A 19854-nucleotide genomic window follows, 5' to 3' on the forward strand; every position below is an offset into this window, starting at 1 on the left:
GGTACTATTAAAATATTTCAGAGTGGGTCTCTTTAAATACTAGGATAAAAAGAAATCATTCATCTCACTTGAGCAGGTTAAGATGAAGTTTTAAAAGAAATATTGAAATATTCAACTATTTAGCAGTCATGACTGGCAATAACCCCAAGAAATAGGAAAATGCAACTGAAAAGAAAGTCTCTTCCTAATATCTGCAATACTGAACTAGTTAAGTAAAATGGTGAGAAGAAACCAGAGATATTGATCATTTTACTAGATTAAAATGATACCATTTTCCTGGATAGTTTGGATGATAAAAAGCCATTGAGTGGGTTTAGTTTAGTTTAGTTCAATTAAATTTAGTAGGAACCTCCTGCTTTAACCCAGTGGGGGAAGGAGTAACAATTTTCATATTCACCAGAGTATTGGTTATGAAGAGATGAATGTAGTCACCTTTACCTTGGCAAACAGGCTGTCCCCATACTGATGCAGAGAAAGGCTATTCTAATGAAAGCAGACAAGTAACAGATGTGTTGGAGAATTGGAGGGTGATCCCATGAATTTGCCGATTTCCAGACAGCCTGACCTGTTAAGCTGTCTTCTGAGTTTATTCAGTAAATGTCCCACCTGCAGCCACTAAGCTGGGCTACTACTAGTTCAGCTCCACAAGGCATCCAGGAATCCCCAAAGGGAAAAACAATCTTGCTAAACTGGTTTCCCGGGTCACTATGATTTGAATGAGATTCCACTCTGAGAGGAAGAAACAAATGTGAAAGAAAGAGGAGAAAAATCAAAGGTTGTGTTTCTCACCTTTCAACCTCAGGGAAATGGGGTAGCTAAATTACAAAGGAAGTCCAAATGGGGTGGGACTCCAGGCAATTTCCCAAGTGGGGAAATATTATACAAACAGATACATTGCATATTGAGAATCATTTCTTCTACATGAGAAGACAACACCAAGAACTGATATGCATGATCTATTCTTTTATAGGAGGTATGGGAGGGATTTACAAACGGCCAGAAGCTAAGTCTTCTCTGCTTTGAAACAGAAAAGTTCTGGAGCCTCTGCCTGAAAGTCAAGCCAGGTATCGGGAATTTACAGTCCTGGAGGAAGCAGACAGGAGGGAGAGTTCCTTCCCTAACATTGGTTTTCTCCCTCTTTCTAAACTGGTTTGCGAAAGCCTTTTTCAAAAATATAAAAATTGGCATGAATAAAAGGTGGCATTTGGGGTTTATGGAGGGTGCAGTGTAGTAGTGGGCGTGGTTGGAAAGCACCAACGGAACACTTTCCTGGAGTTAATCCAGGAAAGATTAACTGCTGGCCAGAGCCCCAGCTTTGGCAATTTATGGGGATTCCCCTAGTAGTAGGATGACCCTTTGGCCCAAATACATCTTGAACTTTGTCCTAGACCAAGTATCATTTCGATTTTCTCATCTTATTCTTTGAGTTCAGCTAAGTGACCAAATTACTCTCTAAAAAATACTTTGGTAGATATTGCCTTAATGCCTTGTTTCTGGAGACTGTGTTTTCTATAGTTAAGGATTCTTACAGAAACTTCAGTTATTATCGCCATTTCCTAAGACGCTTGAGCCTCTGCCCAGTGGCATGGTACCAAGGATACAAATATCCCTTCTCGCTTCTAGGTCAATGTTCTGAATTATTTCCCTTACTTTTGCCTTCTTGGCTACTTGCATCGATGCTTATGAATATTTTTCTGACTGTAAAATTCTTCACATCAGCATTCTAGAGTCTTCACATGGCTGCCTTCCTAGGCACAGTTGGTAGGGGAAAGTACTCCATTCATGTATTTATTCATTCATCAACCAATATTTATTAAACATATATTGCATGCTGGGCAATTTTCCAGGTGCTGAGGAGACAGTAGTGATCAAAATAGGCAAAGATCTCTGCCTTCATAGAACTTACATTCCAGTGTGTGGAGACATACCACAAACGAGATAAACAAGAAAAATATATGGGACATTAGAAGTAATTGTAGAGGAGGAAAAAATATTTTCCTCTAGGTTCAGTAAATGGGGTCTGTGAATTAAACTGACAGAAGACAGATTAGCAGGAGAAAAGGCATCCAAGTTTTATTAATATTTTACATTTTACATGCATGGGGGCTTCACAGAAAAGCAGTGAAAAACCCAAGCAAGGGTTAGACTCAGGGGCTTATATACTGTTGGTTTTTAAAAAAATTAATTAGTTAATTAATTTTGGCTGTGCCGGGTCTTTGTTGCAGCGTGCGGGATCTTTGCTGCAGCGTGTGGGATTTGTCTTTTTTTTTTTTTTAGTTGTGGCATGCGGGATCTTTTTTAGTTGCAGCATGCAGACTTCTTAGCTGCGGCATGCATGCGGGATCCAGTTCCCTGACCAGGGCTCGAACCCAGGCCCCCTGCATTGGGAGTGCAGAGTTTTACCCACTGGACCAGCAGGGAAGTCCCTTATATACTGTTTTAACAAAGGGTGATAAATTGTGGAGAACTGAATACACAAAGGAAAGGGGGTTGGGGCTTCTAGGCCCAATAAATTGTGGAAAGGCGGAAGTTTTGGAAGTCTAGGGGGGAAGCTCATGGTAGACAGGCTTATTTAGTAAAGTCTGTTCCTCAGATTAGTCTTGGTGTCATCTCTGGTGAGAAGGATTCTTCTCCTCTCCCTGGTCTAGGGGCACAGGGGCACCCCTGTGTCTGCTTTTTCTCAGTTGCCTTCAGCTCAAACTAATCCTTATGCCCAAGTGACATATTTTGGGGTGGCATATTCTGATCCCCTTCAGGATAACAGGGCAGGGGAAAAGGATGGGGTGGAGGTGGTTTGCAATTTTAGATAGAGTGCTCAGGGAAGCCCCACTGATGTGGATCAAGACTTTAAGGAGAGAGAGATCCAGCCTTGAGGGTGATGGCGGAGAGCATCCCAGGCAGAGAGAACAGCAGATGCAAAGGGAGAAACAGGAGAGGAAAGTGCACTCAGTGAGGTGGAGCCAGTGAGGGAGGAGGATTAGGAGGGAGACAGAGAGGGAAGGATGGGGCGAGCATGCACAGGTCATGGGATAAGATGGGAAGCTATTGGACAGTTTTGACCAGAGGAAGGTGTGATCTGACGGACGTATTAACAGGATCACTCTGACTTCAGGGTCGAAAATGCATCTCTGGGCGACAGGGGTAGAAGCCTGAACCCAGTAACGGGACTAGAATTATACAGGCAAGGGATGGTGATGGCTTGGACCAGGGAGGTGGCAGTGGGGGAGGTGGATGGTGGTCAGATTCTGTATTTATTTTTCAGGAGAGTTTACAGGATTCATTGACATATTAGATGTGGGGTGTGGGAGAGGAGTCAAAGATGAGTCCCGAGGTTCTGCCCAAGCACCTGTAAGAATTCTTCCGAGTTCTAGGCTAAGACCCCCTGTAAGAAAAGACAGATTAACAAGAGAAAAACAAGTTTATTAACATGTGTACCTCATGCATATATGGGAAAAACCAAGGGTAAGTGAATAACTCAAAGAGATGGTTTTGGAATTCAGGCTTAAATACCATCTTAATAAGGAAAGGGGAGGGAGGATGTTGGTCTCTTAGATGAGAGTGAATGATTTTTAGAAAAGACAAAGGGATCCTTAGAAGCATAGATGGAGGATATGATAGATTGTGACCGAGTCTGTTTGGATGTAGTGTGGACTTCCAGTTTCCTCTCCTGTGATAAGACTCAGTCTTCTCTGATGAAACTCTCCAGGAAGGAATTATGACAATTGAGTTTCTTTTGGAGGATCTGTCTTTAAGCAGATAAGGGGAGTTCAGAGAAAGCCTCTCCCTGCACTTGCTCTTTTTCAAGTGGCTATAGCTCAAAATAGTCTCTATCCCAAAGCAGCATATTTGGGGGTGGCATGTCCTTAATTCCTACAGTCATATTTTGGGGTGGCATATTTTGCTACCTTTCACAGTTTACTAACATTGATGAAGGCTCTGAGAGGAGTTGGTTGGTTGGAGGAAGGGGGAGAGTTATCAGGGGCTCAGTTTTGTATACATTAAATTTGAGACAATTATTAGATATTCCACTACAAGTATCAAAAACACAGTTGGATATATGAGTTGAACGTTCAAAAAAGTCTGAGCTGGAGATATTTGTTTGGAGCACATAAGCATATTAATATTTAAAACCATGAGGGAGACACAAGGGGGGCGGATATTCGGATATATGTATACGTAAAGCTGATTCACTTTGTTATACAGCAGAAACTAACACAACTTGTAAAGCAATTATACTTCAATAAAGATGTTAAAAAAAATTTTTTTTAAACCATGAGACCAGACGTGCACACTGAGGAAGAGTGTACAGCCTTGGAGTTAGAAGATCTGGGTCCAGATTCCAACTTCAACATTTGGGCTCCATAATCAACCTCACTTCTTCATCTGTAACGTGGCTGGCTATGTGTTGTGGACTGAATGTTTGAGTTGCCCCCAAATTCATCTATTGAAATCCTAACACCCCTTGTGATGGTATTAGCAAGAAGGTAGAGGCTTAGCATGAGGGTAGAGGCTGCATGAATGGGACAGTGACCTTGTAAACAAGACCCCAGAGGGCCCCCATACACACCATGTATGAGAGAAGATGACATCTATGAACTAGGCAGTGGGATCTCATCAGACACTGAATCTGCAGGCACCTTGATCTAGGACTTCCCAGCCTCCAGAACTGTGAGAAAGAAATGTTTGTTGTGTAAGCCACCCAGTCTATGGTAATTTTGATACAGCAGCCTGAATGGACTAAGATTCTATGAGAATAGTAGCATCACAATGGTACCCTTAGAATAGATCTAAAGTGGTACTTGATGCTGAATAAATGTTGGTTAAACATTGTCAGTGAATAAATAAATAGTTTCATTCTCTAATCAACTAAGAACATGTGTTCTACTTGTCAATTAACTCTACATTTTGACATTCTCTCATTCACCATCCTGGATTCTGGAGTGAGGAATTGGGTGGGATGGGAGGGCAGCAATTCGATTGTACTTGATTGACTAAGCTGCTATTAACTGAACATTTACTATGTGCCAGGGGCTGTCATCTCTTCAAGTGTGTTATCTGATTTTATTCTCACTAGAACCCTAGGAGACAGTTACCATCAAAGTTCCAGTTTTACAGATGAGAGTAGGTAGTGTACCCAAGGTCATAGTGGATAAAAATCAGAACTTGGACCGGGACTCAGGTCCAACTGATTCCAAAGCTTAATCATTATTCTGCACTCTCTACCATGTTGGGAGAGGGGAGAGGTCTCCTAACTCTGGTTAGTGGCACTTCTTAGTCTTAACTCACCACACCAGTCAACACACCAGTCACCTTGTATTTTCTTTCTTAGTCCAAGGTTACACAGCTGCTAAGTGGCTGGTGGGATCAAACGCCAGTTCAGGTTTTCCCACAAGTGCAGGCTCCACGTTCTATAACACAGAGGCCATTTTGATATTCAGTAAGGTGCCCTTTCTTCCCCTCTTCCTCTCCCCAAATTTAAACATAAATAGAGAAACATCTTCAGTAAAATCTCTGGTTTATGGCTCCATTTCATCTTCCCATGTCTTCACTTGGCCTCTAAATGGTGATTTATCAACACTGGTCATGCTTTTGAAAAAAACCTGGAGACCTTAAAACCACAGGTCCTGAGACCTGACCATGGACCAATTCAACAGAATCTCAGGATGAGGTTGGGGCAGTGGTCTTTATATTTTTTTAAATCTATCTGGGCAATTGTAAGAACCACCAGCTTATGGGATAGGACAAAATCAAATGCAGGTGAAAATCACGACCATTTAGCTAGACATAAAAATCACATTAAAATTTTTTAAATCTTTTTTTCTATTCCCAAGCACTCAATCTGAAGGATAGACCACACCCATCAGAATCTGGAGTAGGTCATTAAATTAAATACATCCCTCAAATGATCCTGCTTGATGGGCATGGCTGTTTTATCCTATCTCTACCCTGATGCCTTTTTGTTGAGAATCAATACTTTGAGGAAAATAGGAGAGATCTAAGTTACTTTGTGCAAAATGCAGAACAGCACTACAGAGTGAGAAGGAGGGCCTAACTAAAGGGGTTAGTTCCCGGGTGGTGATAATCCACAGCTCACCTTTGCAGGAGAAAAGAGATGGAAATGGGAGAACTTCCGGGAATGGGGGAGGAGAAAGGTATAGGGACACTTGTACAAATGTTCCCACTTCCCCTTTGTTAACCCCATTCTGGCCTTGGGCCAGTCCCGGATTCCAGCAGGAATGGAGGGATGGCTGAGCAAATTCAGGCAGGCTCAGCGGAAAGGGCAGAGAACCCTGTGGTCAGCAAGACCGCTGAGTTGGGAATTCATTCTGGGACAGTCATTCCAGGATGGCTGACCTTTGGAGACTGCTGACCTGCATACCTGTGCAAACTTGCTTTTAGAAAAGACACCTTAATTTTATCTTTTAAAAAAATTTAGAGTCTCTTAAATGTCTTCTTCACCTTTCTATCTTTTCTAATATATCCTTTTGGGAGAGTGAGTGACTGTGGCACAGTTAAAAGCTTTCGTTGTTCCTCTTGGGTGGAGATCTAATGGGTAAACGTATTACTTCTTGCAGAGTAGACACCTGGATATAGCTGGAGACAGAAACCGATGTGGTTACTGCTGGGTTTAGAACTGACTGTACAGTGATTGGCACTGAGAACCTGGCTGGCTGGTTTGCCAGAGGGAGAGGAATAGTCTTGGAGTCAGTGGCTACTGTCCATTCCCTTTACTCTCGTAGCTGTTAGTGGACTTCAGATAAACCAGCTTCCTAAATGAGAAGGCAAGTCCTGAGCCAAAGTCTCTTCCAGGCGTCCGTCCAGGCAGGTGTCTGCAAGCGTGATCTAGGAGCATGATGAGTGGGCAGATTAGGCTTCTTCCATTAGTGTTTGCCCAAGGGACTACCATGACCCGCCCCCACCCCACTCCCCACCTTTGGTAGTGTTTGATGTCCAAGGATACAGACTTAGTACATGAAGCTATCAGGCCTCAGAGCACATCTTCCGCTTGCTACCCTGACCTCGCTTTCACTGGGGGTGGTCTGATCGCGCTGTAAACCAGATGGGGGATGAGGCAGGAGGAGCGCGCTTGCGCCCTGGCAGCCCTCCGGAGGTTCCAGGAGTGCTTTATCTCAGATGTCTTGCCAGACTCTAAAGCTCCTTGAGGACAAAGGCATCTATATATTTTAAGAAGCATTGAATTTCAGGATCCAGTTAATGCAGGATCTATTACAAACTAACAAACCAGAAAAAAATATGTACATAAAATGGTAGATGCCTATGGAAACCTGCTTCACCAGCCAGAGGGTAGATCTGTTATTTCCTTTTTGGTGTAATGCCACAGAATTGTTGGTATTCTGTTATAGTTTGCCTGTTTGTTTTCATAATTTAAAACATTGTAAAATATACAAGCAGTATGTGAAATTGTATATGGATAGTTTAAACAACAAAATCAAGGAACACCTTTTAAATCACTATCTATGCCAAGAAACGGAGCATCGCTGGTACCCACGAAGCTCCCTGTGTGACTCAGTTGGATTGCGCACCCATTCCTGCCCTCAGCCCCCAGATTCAATTGGATTGCGTACCCATTCCTGCCCTCACCCCCCAGATGACCACTGTCCTGAATTTTGTGTTAATCACACCCTGACTTTTTATTGTGTGTGTGTATGTATAGCCATAATGGGACTGTATCAGGAAATCGTGTATTTAGCTCTGCCTGCTTTTTGATCTTTATATGAAAAACTACTGCATGAGTTGCTTCTTTGGCTCAACATTATTTTTTGAAATTCAGCCACGTTGACACATGAAAACTGATCTATTCATTTTTGCTGCTGTGCAATATTCCGTGGTATGGAAAACAATGAGTTACATTCTGTTGATAAATACTTGTATTGTTTCTTTTATGAAAAACACTGCTAAAAACACTTGTGAATGTGTTTCCTGGTGCACACATGTCAAGTTGGATTTTGACAGCTCTTGGTTTACCAAACTCCTTTGATTGAGAAATCATCAGGCAATGAGAAAAATCCTCAAGACTGGAGCTGCCAAACATTTTCCCTATTTTTAAAAAGAGGGAGGAGTTGGAATCTGGAATATGTTGAAACAATGAGCATGATGAGGAGTCTTGTCAAAATTCTGAAAAAAAAATTAGATGTGATTTGTTCTTAAGAGGGCTTAGAAAGAAAATGAAGTGCTGGTGACTTAGTGTCATATCGCTAAAAATAAGCTATGACAAATTATTTTAATCAACCCCTTTGGTAGGATCACTGCCCTGGTAGGTCCAGGAAATGCTCCATTTACCTTATTCTCCTATGAGCATCCTATGATGCTCTGTATAGATTCTCCACCATAGAACTGTTCAGTGTGGTTTATATATATTCATTTCCATGTCAGCTCTCTAGATCACAAACTCTAGTGGACAGGGGTCTTATCTTGATCATCTAACAAAGTGCTTGGCTCCCAAATGGTCCTTCCTAGAGGTTTGTTGGATGAATTCTCTCCTTGAAGACAACACCAGGAACATGGGATTGAAGTGGGAGGTGGGAGAACTAGTAGTTTTAGGAACATCATATCTAATGATAATTGATTAGCAGATAAATATCTAGTTAGAAACTTCCATTTAAGCCTTTGCCTTGTTCTCAATTTTTTTGAGAGTTCAGATGAGTTTTTTATTTATTCTATTTATTTATATGTCAACTTCATTGAGATATAATGTATGTACCACGTAATTTACCCATTTAAATTGTACAAGGCAATGGTTTTTTTGTATGTGCAACCATCACCACCATCAATCTTAGAACATTTTCATCACTGCAAAAAAACCCCGTAAACCCATTAGCTATCACTCCCCATAAGCTCCCAACCTCCCCAGCCCCAGGCAACCACTTTCTAGTCTCTATAAATTTGCCTATTCTGAATATTTCATATAATGGAATCATATGACATGTGTTTTATGACTGGCTTCTTTCACTTACCATAATATTTTGAAGGTTTATTCATGTTGTAGCACATAGTACTTTTTTTATTGCTGAATAATATTCTGTTCTATGAATATACCACATTTTACTTACCCATTCATCAGTTGATGAACATTTGGGTTTTTTCCACTTTTTCACTATTTTGAATAATGCTGGTATGAACATCTGTATACAAGTCTTTGTGTAGAAGTATGTCTTCATTTCTCTCTGAAATGGTTTTGCTTTGTTTCATTTCTCTTGGGTCTATACCTAAAAGTGAGATCCCTGGGTCATATGGTAACTCTTAAGTTTAACCTTTGAGGAACTTGTCTTGGTCAAAATTTTCACAAGCAATTTAGGTGAAGGCAAAATTTATAATGATCAAATCTGTGAATGGTATAAATCTGCAAGGAATCATTCATTGCTTTAGGGTGACAATGTTTAATAGGGAAGCCACTAGCCACATGGGACTGTCGAGCACTTGAAATGTGGTTAGTCTGAATTAAGATGACTTACAAATATAAACTATATACTGGATTGCAAAGTCTTAGTATGAAAAATCAGAACGTAAATTCTCTCATTAATAATGTTTATACTGATTATAGGTTGAAATGCTAATATGTTAGATACATTGCTGTGAATAAAATACATGACTAAAATCAATCACACCTGCTTCTTTTTACTTTTTCCATGTGGCTCCAAGAAAATTTACAGTTACATATGTGCTCCGAATTCTATTTCTATTGGGCAGTGCTGCTCTATTTCTTTCACATTCATTTCCTCCTTCAAACATTAGATGAATACTAACCTGGCAGGGTTTGGAATCAGACTGACCTCGATTCAAACCAGATTCTTCTTAGATGTAAAGCTGTGGGCAGCTTATTTAATATCTCTAAGTCTCATTTCCCTTAACTGTAAAAATTAAAAACTAGTAATATATATTTAATCAAAATGTTATGAGAGGGCAATGAAAGAAGTTGTAGAAAGAACTTAGCTGAAGGGAGGCACATAGAAAGAGTTAAATAAATGTTAGTTCTCTGCTCTCCTTTACCTCATTTCCATTCTGTTAAGTGATAGGTAATTAACCTGGTTAGACCATTTACAGTTCTGGGTGGTAATATACGCTACCTTGTGTGACTTACAGTGTATTTATTTTAATAAGGAATTTCAAAATATTATGCTTAATATAATGATTTTAATGGTTGAATTTTTCTAGCGGGCAGGATCTCATAAATAATATGAATAATCACTTTCATCTTTTCTTTGATTTTAGAAGCTAACTTTGCCCGTCTGCAGTGCAATATATGCCAAGTCTTAAAATAATTCCAGGCTCTTTGAACTTACTCAACGTTAAGGATATGTTGAGATTGTTCACATGTGTTTCAGGATGTCATTCGAACCATCCAGAACTCATTCAATATGGAAAACTAAGTGAGAACTTCTCAAGGGAACTTATTCTCTCTCTAGAGGTCAATGGAATTTCCTGTTTCTGTTTGGACTCAAAATATCACTTGAAGTTCTACTTTCTCTGAACACTTTGGATCTGGCTTGACCCAGGAAGGCATAGTTTAATTTAAATGAAAAGCACACGCATATCACAGACTGATCACCACCTCCTCCAGTTCTGTGGCGTGTCTGCTTGACCAGAAATGGATTTCTTTCAACAACATTGATTGTGGATTGTACTCTCTTCACTCTGCTGAGATTTACTTCCTTCTCCAGAATTAGCAACCACCCAGGATTTTTTTCTCCCTTTTTGCATTTGGGAAGCAGATTGGGCATCAAATATGGAGAGAAATGGATGCAAAGGAATTGGTAACTATTCTTCCTTAATTGAAGAAAAAAATTGCCTCTCAGAATGGAAGTTTTGTGTAATCAAATAAAACCTCTTGATGGACTGAGGGTTCAGGGCAGTCCTTTCCTTGCTATAGGTCTATGTAAGAGAACAGACCCACAAAATTACATTATCATTGCTTGAGCATTCATTTCTTTCTTGTCTGTGTTTTGCCTCCCTAGGTGATCTGTGTCTAGAACATTCTTATTTGGTATGCAGTTAAAAAAATATAAAAATAAAAAGCGGCCTCTCTACTTCTTGGAGAAATGTAGGGAGCTAAGTCTGAAGTAATAGGACGGGTATCCTCGGCAGGCCCTCTGACCATCTTGTTCCTATTTGCTTGATTAGGGATTAAACATCTTTCAGCCATGTGTGAACTTGGCACAGTGGAGATTCCTGCTATAAGTTTCAATTCCTTCGACATCCTGCTACACCCTCTGAGAGAAGTTTCTAAAGACTTCCGTCCAGCTGTCACCAAAAGTGATGAAGGGTCCTTTACAGACAGAATTGCTTTGATTGCCCCTGCCTACGTATACAATGAGTAGAAAAGTGTTTATTGCCGTTTCAAGGGCAGCAGAATGTTGGAAATCTTACGCTAACCTAGCTAGGTTCTTTGCCTAAAAGATGGGAGAGGCCGGCTTGGTTCTGACAAAATTCTTCGGTTGTTTGGGACAGCAGCAGAGATTATTCAATAGCTCAGAAAGGCAAGGCAAGATGCAAAATACCTTTGAGTTACCGGGATGATTTACCAGGATCGGCTGAAAGAATGCCTTGCAGCTTCTGGTCTATGAGGTATTTCTCAAATTCCTGCTTCTAACATTTACAAAAACGTATGTTTGCTCCAGCCTTTTTACACCTAAGTCATGGTGTTCCTCAAACAGGAAAGAAGTCATTGAGAAGCAGCCAAAGAATGACACGTGTGCCTTCTTCCTCCAACTCATTTAGAATTTTGATGATTCCACACCTTCTGGAAAACAATACAGATGACTGGATATGGGTCGTCCTGAGCAAAATTAATTATTGCCCAGAGGCAGTAGCCAGACACACCTACTTTATTTTCAAAATTATATTGTTTGTTGAGGAACAGATGGCGGGGAAGGTGGAGGTGGCAATAGGTAAATTTTCTATTTGGGGACAATCGTTTTTACCTTTTCTCTGTCAACATTGACTAGAAACCAGAACATTATTCAATTAATTTGCAAATGATTTTAGTTGATCACACAATTATAATCAGAATAAATAGAAGTGGATTTAAAGAATAATTAACTCATAATCGACTTCCTTAACATAGTAACTCTCAATTTTTCCATATCTTTTCCAGCCTTTGTCCATTATAAGTCAGGGAAAATAGAGCTCCTTTTAAACTCTCATGTCATTTAATCAAAGGTTTTAAAATGAGATATGAAACTATTCAGCTTCAATGAAAGCATATATCTGTACATATTAAATGGGGCAAAGAGAAATAATATTTAATGAAAAAAATATGAGCCAGAAGAATTATATTAAAGTTATGAGCCTTTATGCCAAAACAACATAAAAGCTGAATATAAAGCAAAAACTCATAGATGTATAAAGAAAACTTAAAAACAAAAAATTGCTCTGGGAGATTTTAATATATCTCTTTCAGAGTTTAATAGACCAAGCAGATAAAAAATAAGGAAGAATAGAGTTTGAAAAATACAACAAACACCATCAACATTATATATATATATATATATATATATATATATATATATATATATATATGACTTTATATCCTACAGAATATGACTTTTATGACTATGGACATTTACAGAACTCAATAGGGTAATTGACCGCAGAGAAAACAATAAATTCCAACAAGTGGAAGTTTTAGAAGCAGTATTATTTGATCATAATTCAATAAAACTGGAAATCAGTAATGTACGTATAGATACCGAATTAAAGAAAGCTTTCCATAACCTTGTGGAAAGGTTTAATGTCCTATTTTATCAGCAGGAGTGATAAATGGTATAGAGGTCCTACATTAATTGAGAACTTGTGAATACAAGTACAACCAGTGGTACTAGGTAACTGAGAGACTAGCATCTTATTGGGGGATTCCAGATTCGTTAGAGTTCCTGGACCAGCCTTCCATCCTTAGAAATGTTTCCATAAATTCAGAAAATCTTTGTAAGGGATTAACTTTAGGCTCCTAACAGCTGACAAGCCAGAATGAACTTTAAATGTTATTTCTTTTTCTTTCCGGCATTAAGGAAATGAGGACCACAGTAACAATGGAGCTTTTCCGAGGGCCGAGATAAGATCTCCCTTCCGCGTCTGGAGCTGAGCTCTGAAGCACTAGACTCTTAATCAGCAGAAAGAGGAAACCAAGGCTTCCCTCCCGGATCATCCTGGACTCCGTACAGTGCAAAGCCACCTTTTACACAATTATCTGGATGCTATCAGCTCAGGATCCATTTTTTGCTGAATTCCCCTCCGCCTTAGACTAAACAAAGACTGTGTTCCCATTTTAACGTGTTGTTCCTTAAAAGAAATTCTTCCCTATTTCATAAAGCTAAAGCAGCTTAATTAAGTTATGCTTAATCAGCTTGTTCTGTCTATATCATGATTATATATATATATATATATATATATATATATATATATATATACACATTAAATTAAAAAATGTATTTCATGAGGTAACCAGTGTGGATTGGGTTGGAATGGGGTTGAGTTGTCTTTGATGAAAGAAACCTTTAAAAATTTTAGATAAAAAGAGTTAACTGGGTTGATCCCTGCCTGTGACAGTAAGAAAATTTTATTTTATCCATTCACTAAACCTCAGAAGATGTGTGAGGAGTATAGATAGATGGAAGACAGGCTTTCTCTTTTATTCTGATACGTAAACAAGCCATCTGAACTCTTTCCATATTTCAAATCCCCATTTGTAAAATGGGATCAATTAAGAAAATGAACGTGAGCTGGCGTTGGCTGAATGTGAATCATCCCCTTGTAAAGCCCCATGCTTCTAGAAGATGCCATGTTGAATAAGACTTCTAATAACATGCTCTGAATTAACCGGGAAGAATTTTAGCTTCATTCAAAGTAAAATGTTTACTTCAGAGGGATGAATAAAAATGAAATCCACAGGCCTGCAAACTCTTGTTTGCATCTTGCAGGCTTAAACACATGGAATTCTAGTGCAACAGTGTTGTTGACAGGGCCAGCACATATTATTAAATCAAGAAGCCAAATTTAATAATTACTACCTTATGAGGCCCTCAAATATTTTCACCCGACTCCTCCTTCTTTTCTTTCTCTTTTCAGTTTCTCCTTTCAGAGAGCTCCTCCCCCTCAGGGTCTTCTCTTTGGAGGCCTGTTGTTCTGGAAGAGGGGGAGTCTAGGGGAAGGGGGATGGGGTCACTCAGGACCCCACGCTTGGCCCATGGAGTCTACTCTTCCTCCACCACTTGCCAGCCAGGCCCTGGTGTTCAGAAGATCAAAACAGCCGGGAGACACATCAGAAGGAAGAATACTTCCAACCCTGCCACCATCTTCAACGCACCGTTCTCTGTGCGATGTGAAGTCACATAAAATGAGAATGGTGCTTTCACTCAACTTCCTTTATCACAGAAGGGAGCCTGAGCCATCTACCTGCTTACTGGGAAGAAAACTGTCTTGGAAGTTTGTAGAGCTGGTTGCTAGAGAATAAAAATATGCCCATAATAAAATAATGCCAGAAATTAACGAGTTAATTTTTCCCCTCAGTGTTTGCTTAGAATATAAAAAGGGTAGTAGTATTTAATGTGCAGTAATTAGGTGATAATAGATGTGTGCATACACGTGACATGTTTTGAACTTCTTGAAAGGAACTTGTTCTTACTTCCAGAAGAGCAGAAATGTCAGTGTTTAGCAAACACTGACTATTCAAATATGTGATTTGATTGTTTGGAAAATCTCACAAAGTTTAGAACAAATAGTATTCTTGAAAAAGAAAGGAAGCATAAGAGTAAGAACACTTATTTTGATGTGAGTTGATCTTCTACATGACAGCATTCTCTCATTATACTGTAGTATTTTTAGTAAATCTGAGGCTATGGTGAAAACTTTCAGCCAGATCCCGTTGACTGTTCACAGATGAGGTACACGACCTCTTAGAACACTGATGCCGGTAGAATTCAGTAAACATACAATTTCCTGTCTCTCATGTGTGTTCTCTTTTTGCCTATTAGAAGATTGAACTTCAAGGATCAATTAACAAAGGGTATGCAGGAAGTCCTTGGGCAATTTTACTCAGCAGTAACTCTGGATACACCAACGATAAGAGCAAACATGGTAAGATGCTGTTAACTCATCCAAATGCATGTTTTGCTTTAGGGCCAAGACCACTAAATCAATTCACTCCTTACATGTAATTGGGGGTATTCATTTAGCCGTCTTGGAAAGGGGGGGTCCCTGAAATTATTTTATTGACTTTCAGTAAATCCTTAAGATTTAGGTAACTGTTAGGACCAGAGGGAAGCTGGATTGGGCCTGGGGCAGGGGCAGTGGTGACAGTTGACTGTGCTAAAAGGCAACTGCAGAGACTGGGGGAGAGAATCCCTTTTAGGCCACAGTGAGTCAATCAAATCAAAGTGCCTCAAAAAGAACCTTTCTCTTGTTACCAAAATATCCAGAGAAAATCCATCAGTTGAAAGACAAACTGACTTGAAGTGATGTGATTATTTCCTTCCCTTTTTACTTGCTACCAGTCTAAGCAGCGTACATGACATTGTTTTCATTTTTGTTTTGTCTTTTTTTCTGGAGTTTCACATCATATTGATCTCTCAGCTTGTATTTACTTTATGTTGAACTTAGACTCTCTCATTTGTCTGATATTTAAAAAAGCCTTCTTAAAAAATATATTAATTTATTTTTTATTGAAGTATAGGTGCTGTACAATATTATATAAATTACAGGTGATTCACAATTTTAAAGGCTATACTCCATTTATAATTATTATAAAATATTGGCTATATATTCCCCGTGTTGTACAATACATCCTTGCAGCTTATTTTATACCTAATAGTTTGTACCTACTAGGCTTTACAGTAAGTCCCCTACGTATGAACCTTCAAGTTGCGAACTTTCAAAGATGTGAACGTGCGTTCGCATGTCCAATCATGTAAGTTAGTTCACGTGTCTGATGTACATTGTCATGTGCGTGCATCCTTTACAAACAGTTGTGCTTTTGTGTACTTTACTGTACAGTACTGTATAGATTGCAGTAGTACAGTATCTTTATTTCAAGCCCAGGATGTCTGGAAGCAAGTGTAAAAGCAGCAGGATGTAGCTGGTACTGCTACCAAGCACCAGCTGTTTTTTGTACTACTGTACTTTTCAAGGTACTGTCCTATAAGATTAAAAATGTTTTCTTTATTTTTGTGTTTGTTTTTTATGTATTATTTGTGTGAAAAGTATTATAAACCTATTACAGTGCAGTACTATATAGATGATTGTGTTAGTTGGGTACCTAGGCTAACTTTGCTGGGCTTACGAACAAATTGGACTTACGAATGTGCTCTCAGAATGGAACCTGTTCATATGTAGGGGACTTACTGTATAAGAGGATTTCTCAGGAGCAAGTGGAGAAAGAAGTTGCTTAAACCCTTTGAGCACCACAAGCCAGGAAACTAAGAGCTGGGAAGGAACAGAGTTTGCTAAGATCCCCAATGGTTCTCAAACCTGGCTGAACCTAAGAATTACTCAAAAAAGATTGTTAAATGACGTAATGCTGAAATATTTAGGGAGAAGTATATGGATGTGTGTCATTTACTTTCAAATGTGGCAAGAAAAAAAAAGAGGGCTAGCATGTGAAAAGGCAGGTATAGTAAGATATTAATGGTAGAATCTAGGTTTGGTGTGTACATGTGTTCCTTGTAAAATTCTTTTAATTTTTCTGCATGCTTGGAACTTTTTGTAATACAATGATGGGAAAAAAACAAATATTAGGAAAAATATAATATTTGAAATAAAGAAGAGAAACGGTGGAACACATAGTGAAATGAATACAATTGAAGGTGAATTAGTAAATTGTAAAATTAGATTTGGGAAGTGTTTCCCCCCAAAAAAGCAAACAAATAGTGAATAACAAAATTACAAAACATAAAATTAGGAGATATATGGGATGGCAGTAAGTATGCAGAATCCCAGAAAGATAGAAAAATGAAAATTGAGAAAAGGTTATATGTGAAAAAAGCAAAGGAGATTAAAAAAACATGAATGCTGGTTTCACTCTGTCTCCTTTCTCGTGACAATGAAATCTGAATTTCTGAAAATGGGCCCCAGCATTGGTACTTTTTAAGCTCCCCCAGTTATTTTTTTAATTTAATTTTTATTTTACATTAGAGTATAGTTGATTTACAATGTTGTGTTAGTGTCAGGTGTACAGCAAAGTGATTCAGTTATACATGTACATATATTCATTCTTTTTCAGATTCTTTTCCCATATATGTTATTACAGAATGTTGAGTAGCGTTCCTTGGGTGCTATACAGGAGGTCCTTGTTGATTATCTATTATATATATAGTGGTGTGTATATGTTAATTCCAAACTCCTGTTCACTTTGAATGAGCATTCAAGGTTGAAAGCTGCTGACTGAGAAGAAGGTGTCTTGGGAGACTAATATGCTTTAAAACCCAACAGATATGGGGGTACAGAAATCATTAAAATGGGAAAAGTGCCAGGCCTTCAACGACAGCCTGTGCTTTCTTTAGGTTCTCAAAGATTGGCTTTTATCTACTGTTAATTTCTCAATTGCAATAAGGACAGAAAAACAAATATTTAACGACTAATTAGTATGCTACTTCCTGACCAAATTCTTGTGCTATTGGAAGTCAGCAAAATTGACTTTCACATACTTATAGTTCAATTAATATTTTTTTGGCCTCAAACAAAAAACTTCATCCATGAAAATGAAAGACATGTTAGTTATTTAAAGTTAACTTCATTGTTTTTGTTACAGTGATAGATGTGCATAACTCATATGCTGAGTCTTTTTATGCGAGACTCATATCTTGAAATGGAGCCAGTGCTATCTGTGTTTGCCCCAGACTAGACCAGTGCGTGGAGTGACAGAGTCGAGGGGAGGTGCTGGGAAAGGTGCACGAGACTAAGCCAGGGCAGTTGCCAGAAGGAATTAAGACATAGCGTCTGAATAGCTGCTCATTTAACACTGCAGCTTCTGCACCAGGAGGCTGTCTCCCCTCAGCCTTTGTTATTCAGGAGCTTGGGGTGGCTCATGGTGTATCCTAAGTCTCAGTCATTCTGTGTGTTATGGGTTTAGTTGTGTTTCCCCCAAATTCGTAAAGTCCTAACTCCTAGTTCTTCAGAATATGACCTTATTTGGAAATAGGGTCATGGCAGATGTAACTAGTTACAATGAGGTCATACTGCGAAGGGTGAGCCCCTAATCCAACATGACTGGTGTCCTTATAAAAGAACGCCATGTGAAGAAGCAGACACACACACACACGGGGTGAGTGTCACGTGAACGTGGAGGCAGGTGCGATGATGCTGTCGACCAGCCAAGGAGGGAGGCCTGGAACAGATCCTTCCCTCATGGCTCTCAGAAGGAATCAACCCTGCTGACACCTTGATCTCAGACATCCAGCCTCCAGAACTGCGAGATAGTAAATTCTGTCGTTCGGCTGCCCGGTTTGTGGTGCTTTGTTACAGCAGCTCTAGTTAACTCACACATTGTGTTTTGATCTGGTGATTGCTTCTCCCTCTGTCATGTCTAGTAGTTTCCCTCAGCTAGGACACTAGACTTTTGACCTTGAGCTTGATGTATTTGCAAGGTCTGGGTCTCTTTCAGCTCCATGTGCTCTGCAGTTCTGCAGATAAACAGTCTCCCCATGCCTTCCCAATGTCCTTCCATTGTGTCACTCTAGTCAGGTGTTTCTTTCAGGATTATGATACTTACTCTGTACAGCCCCAGGTCTGAGAAAATTATGTCAACTCTTACACTGCTCTCTCATTTTGACACATTTTATTTTTTTGGCAGTTGTTCTTCATAATTTTAATTTGGGGGAGAGGCTTTTACTTTATTTCACTTAAAATGGAGTTTCCTTACTTTTTTCATCTTTCTGCTGTTTCTGATGGATGTCTGTGAACGTAGTGGAGGGAACATAACTTCCTTCTGTCATCCATGAGTACATATTTAAAGAAGATTTACAGTGACAGACATTTCCATGACTGTTTCTCAGGTAAATAAACTCTGGCAAGGATTTTATTCAACAGAAAGGGATTCATGATGAAATTGGGAGTTAGTAGCTTAAGGTTCTCTGTCATGTCAGTAGTTTAATTTAATTCAACTTAAAACATTTATAAACACCATTTTCAAGCCCAGGGCTGAGTGTGGGACATTTCAGTCTCTTCTTTCAAGGAAATTAGTATAGTCTCTTTGTGGGGCATAGAAATATAAAAAACTAATTATAATCCAATGTGGTAAATGTAACCCCAGAAATATGGATGGACAGATTCTGTGGAGTCTAGACTCCAGATTCTGGAGGAGTTTATAACTCTACACTGATTAGCACTCACTAATTTAAAAATTATATTTGTTACTTCTAGAAGTTGATTTTGCCGGGGATAGATGTGGATTGCTGGTCAAGGTGAAACCAAGGTTCTAGGGCCAATCTCAATTTAGTTTTATTTCAAGGGTTGAAAAGCTTTTATTGTGAAGAATCAGATAATATTTTAGGCTTTGAGGGCCACATTAGTTCTTTGTTGTATATTCTTCTTTTTCCTTTTTTTAAGACAGCCCTTTAAAAATTTAAAAACCATTCAGAACTCTTGGGCCTTGCAAAAATGGGAGTGGACTGGAGTTGGCCAACCCTTATTCTATTCCAGAGTATATCTTAAATCCACTCCACGCTGCTCTCTAAATCTTGGGAATGGCCCTAAAACCATCAGAAGAGATTGCAGATAGGAATATCATTCAAAGTAACCAAAACTCAAGGTATAGCAGATTGTGTTCTCATTGGTTGCCTTCTGTGGGAGGGATGTGTGTACCTACTCCTGCCATGTGGCTTGCAGTGTTCCACCCAATGGGTGAAT

The sequence above is a fragment of the Balaenoptera acutorostrata genome, chromosome 2 (genome assembly GCF_949987535.1).
Source record: "Balaenoptera acutorostrata chromosome 2, mBalAcu1.1, whole genome shotgun sequence".
NCBI classification, from domain to species: domain Eukaryota; kingdom Metazoa; phylum Chordata; class Mammalia; order Artiodactyla; family Balaenopteridae; genus Balaenoptera; species Balaenoptera acutorostrata.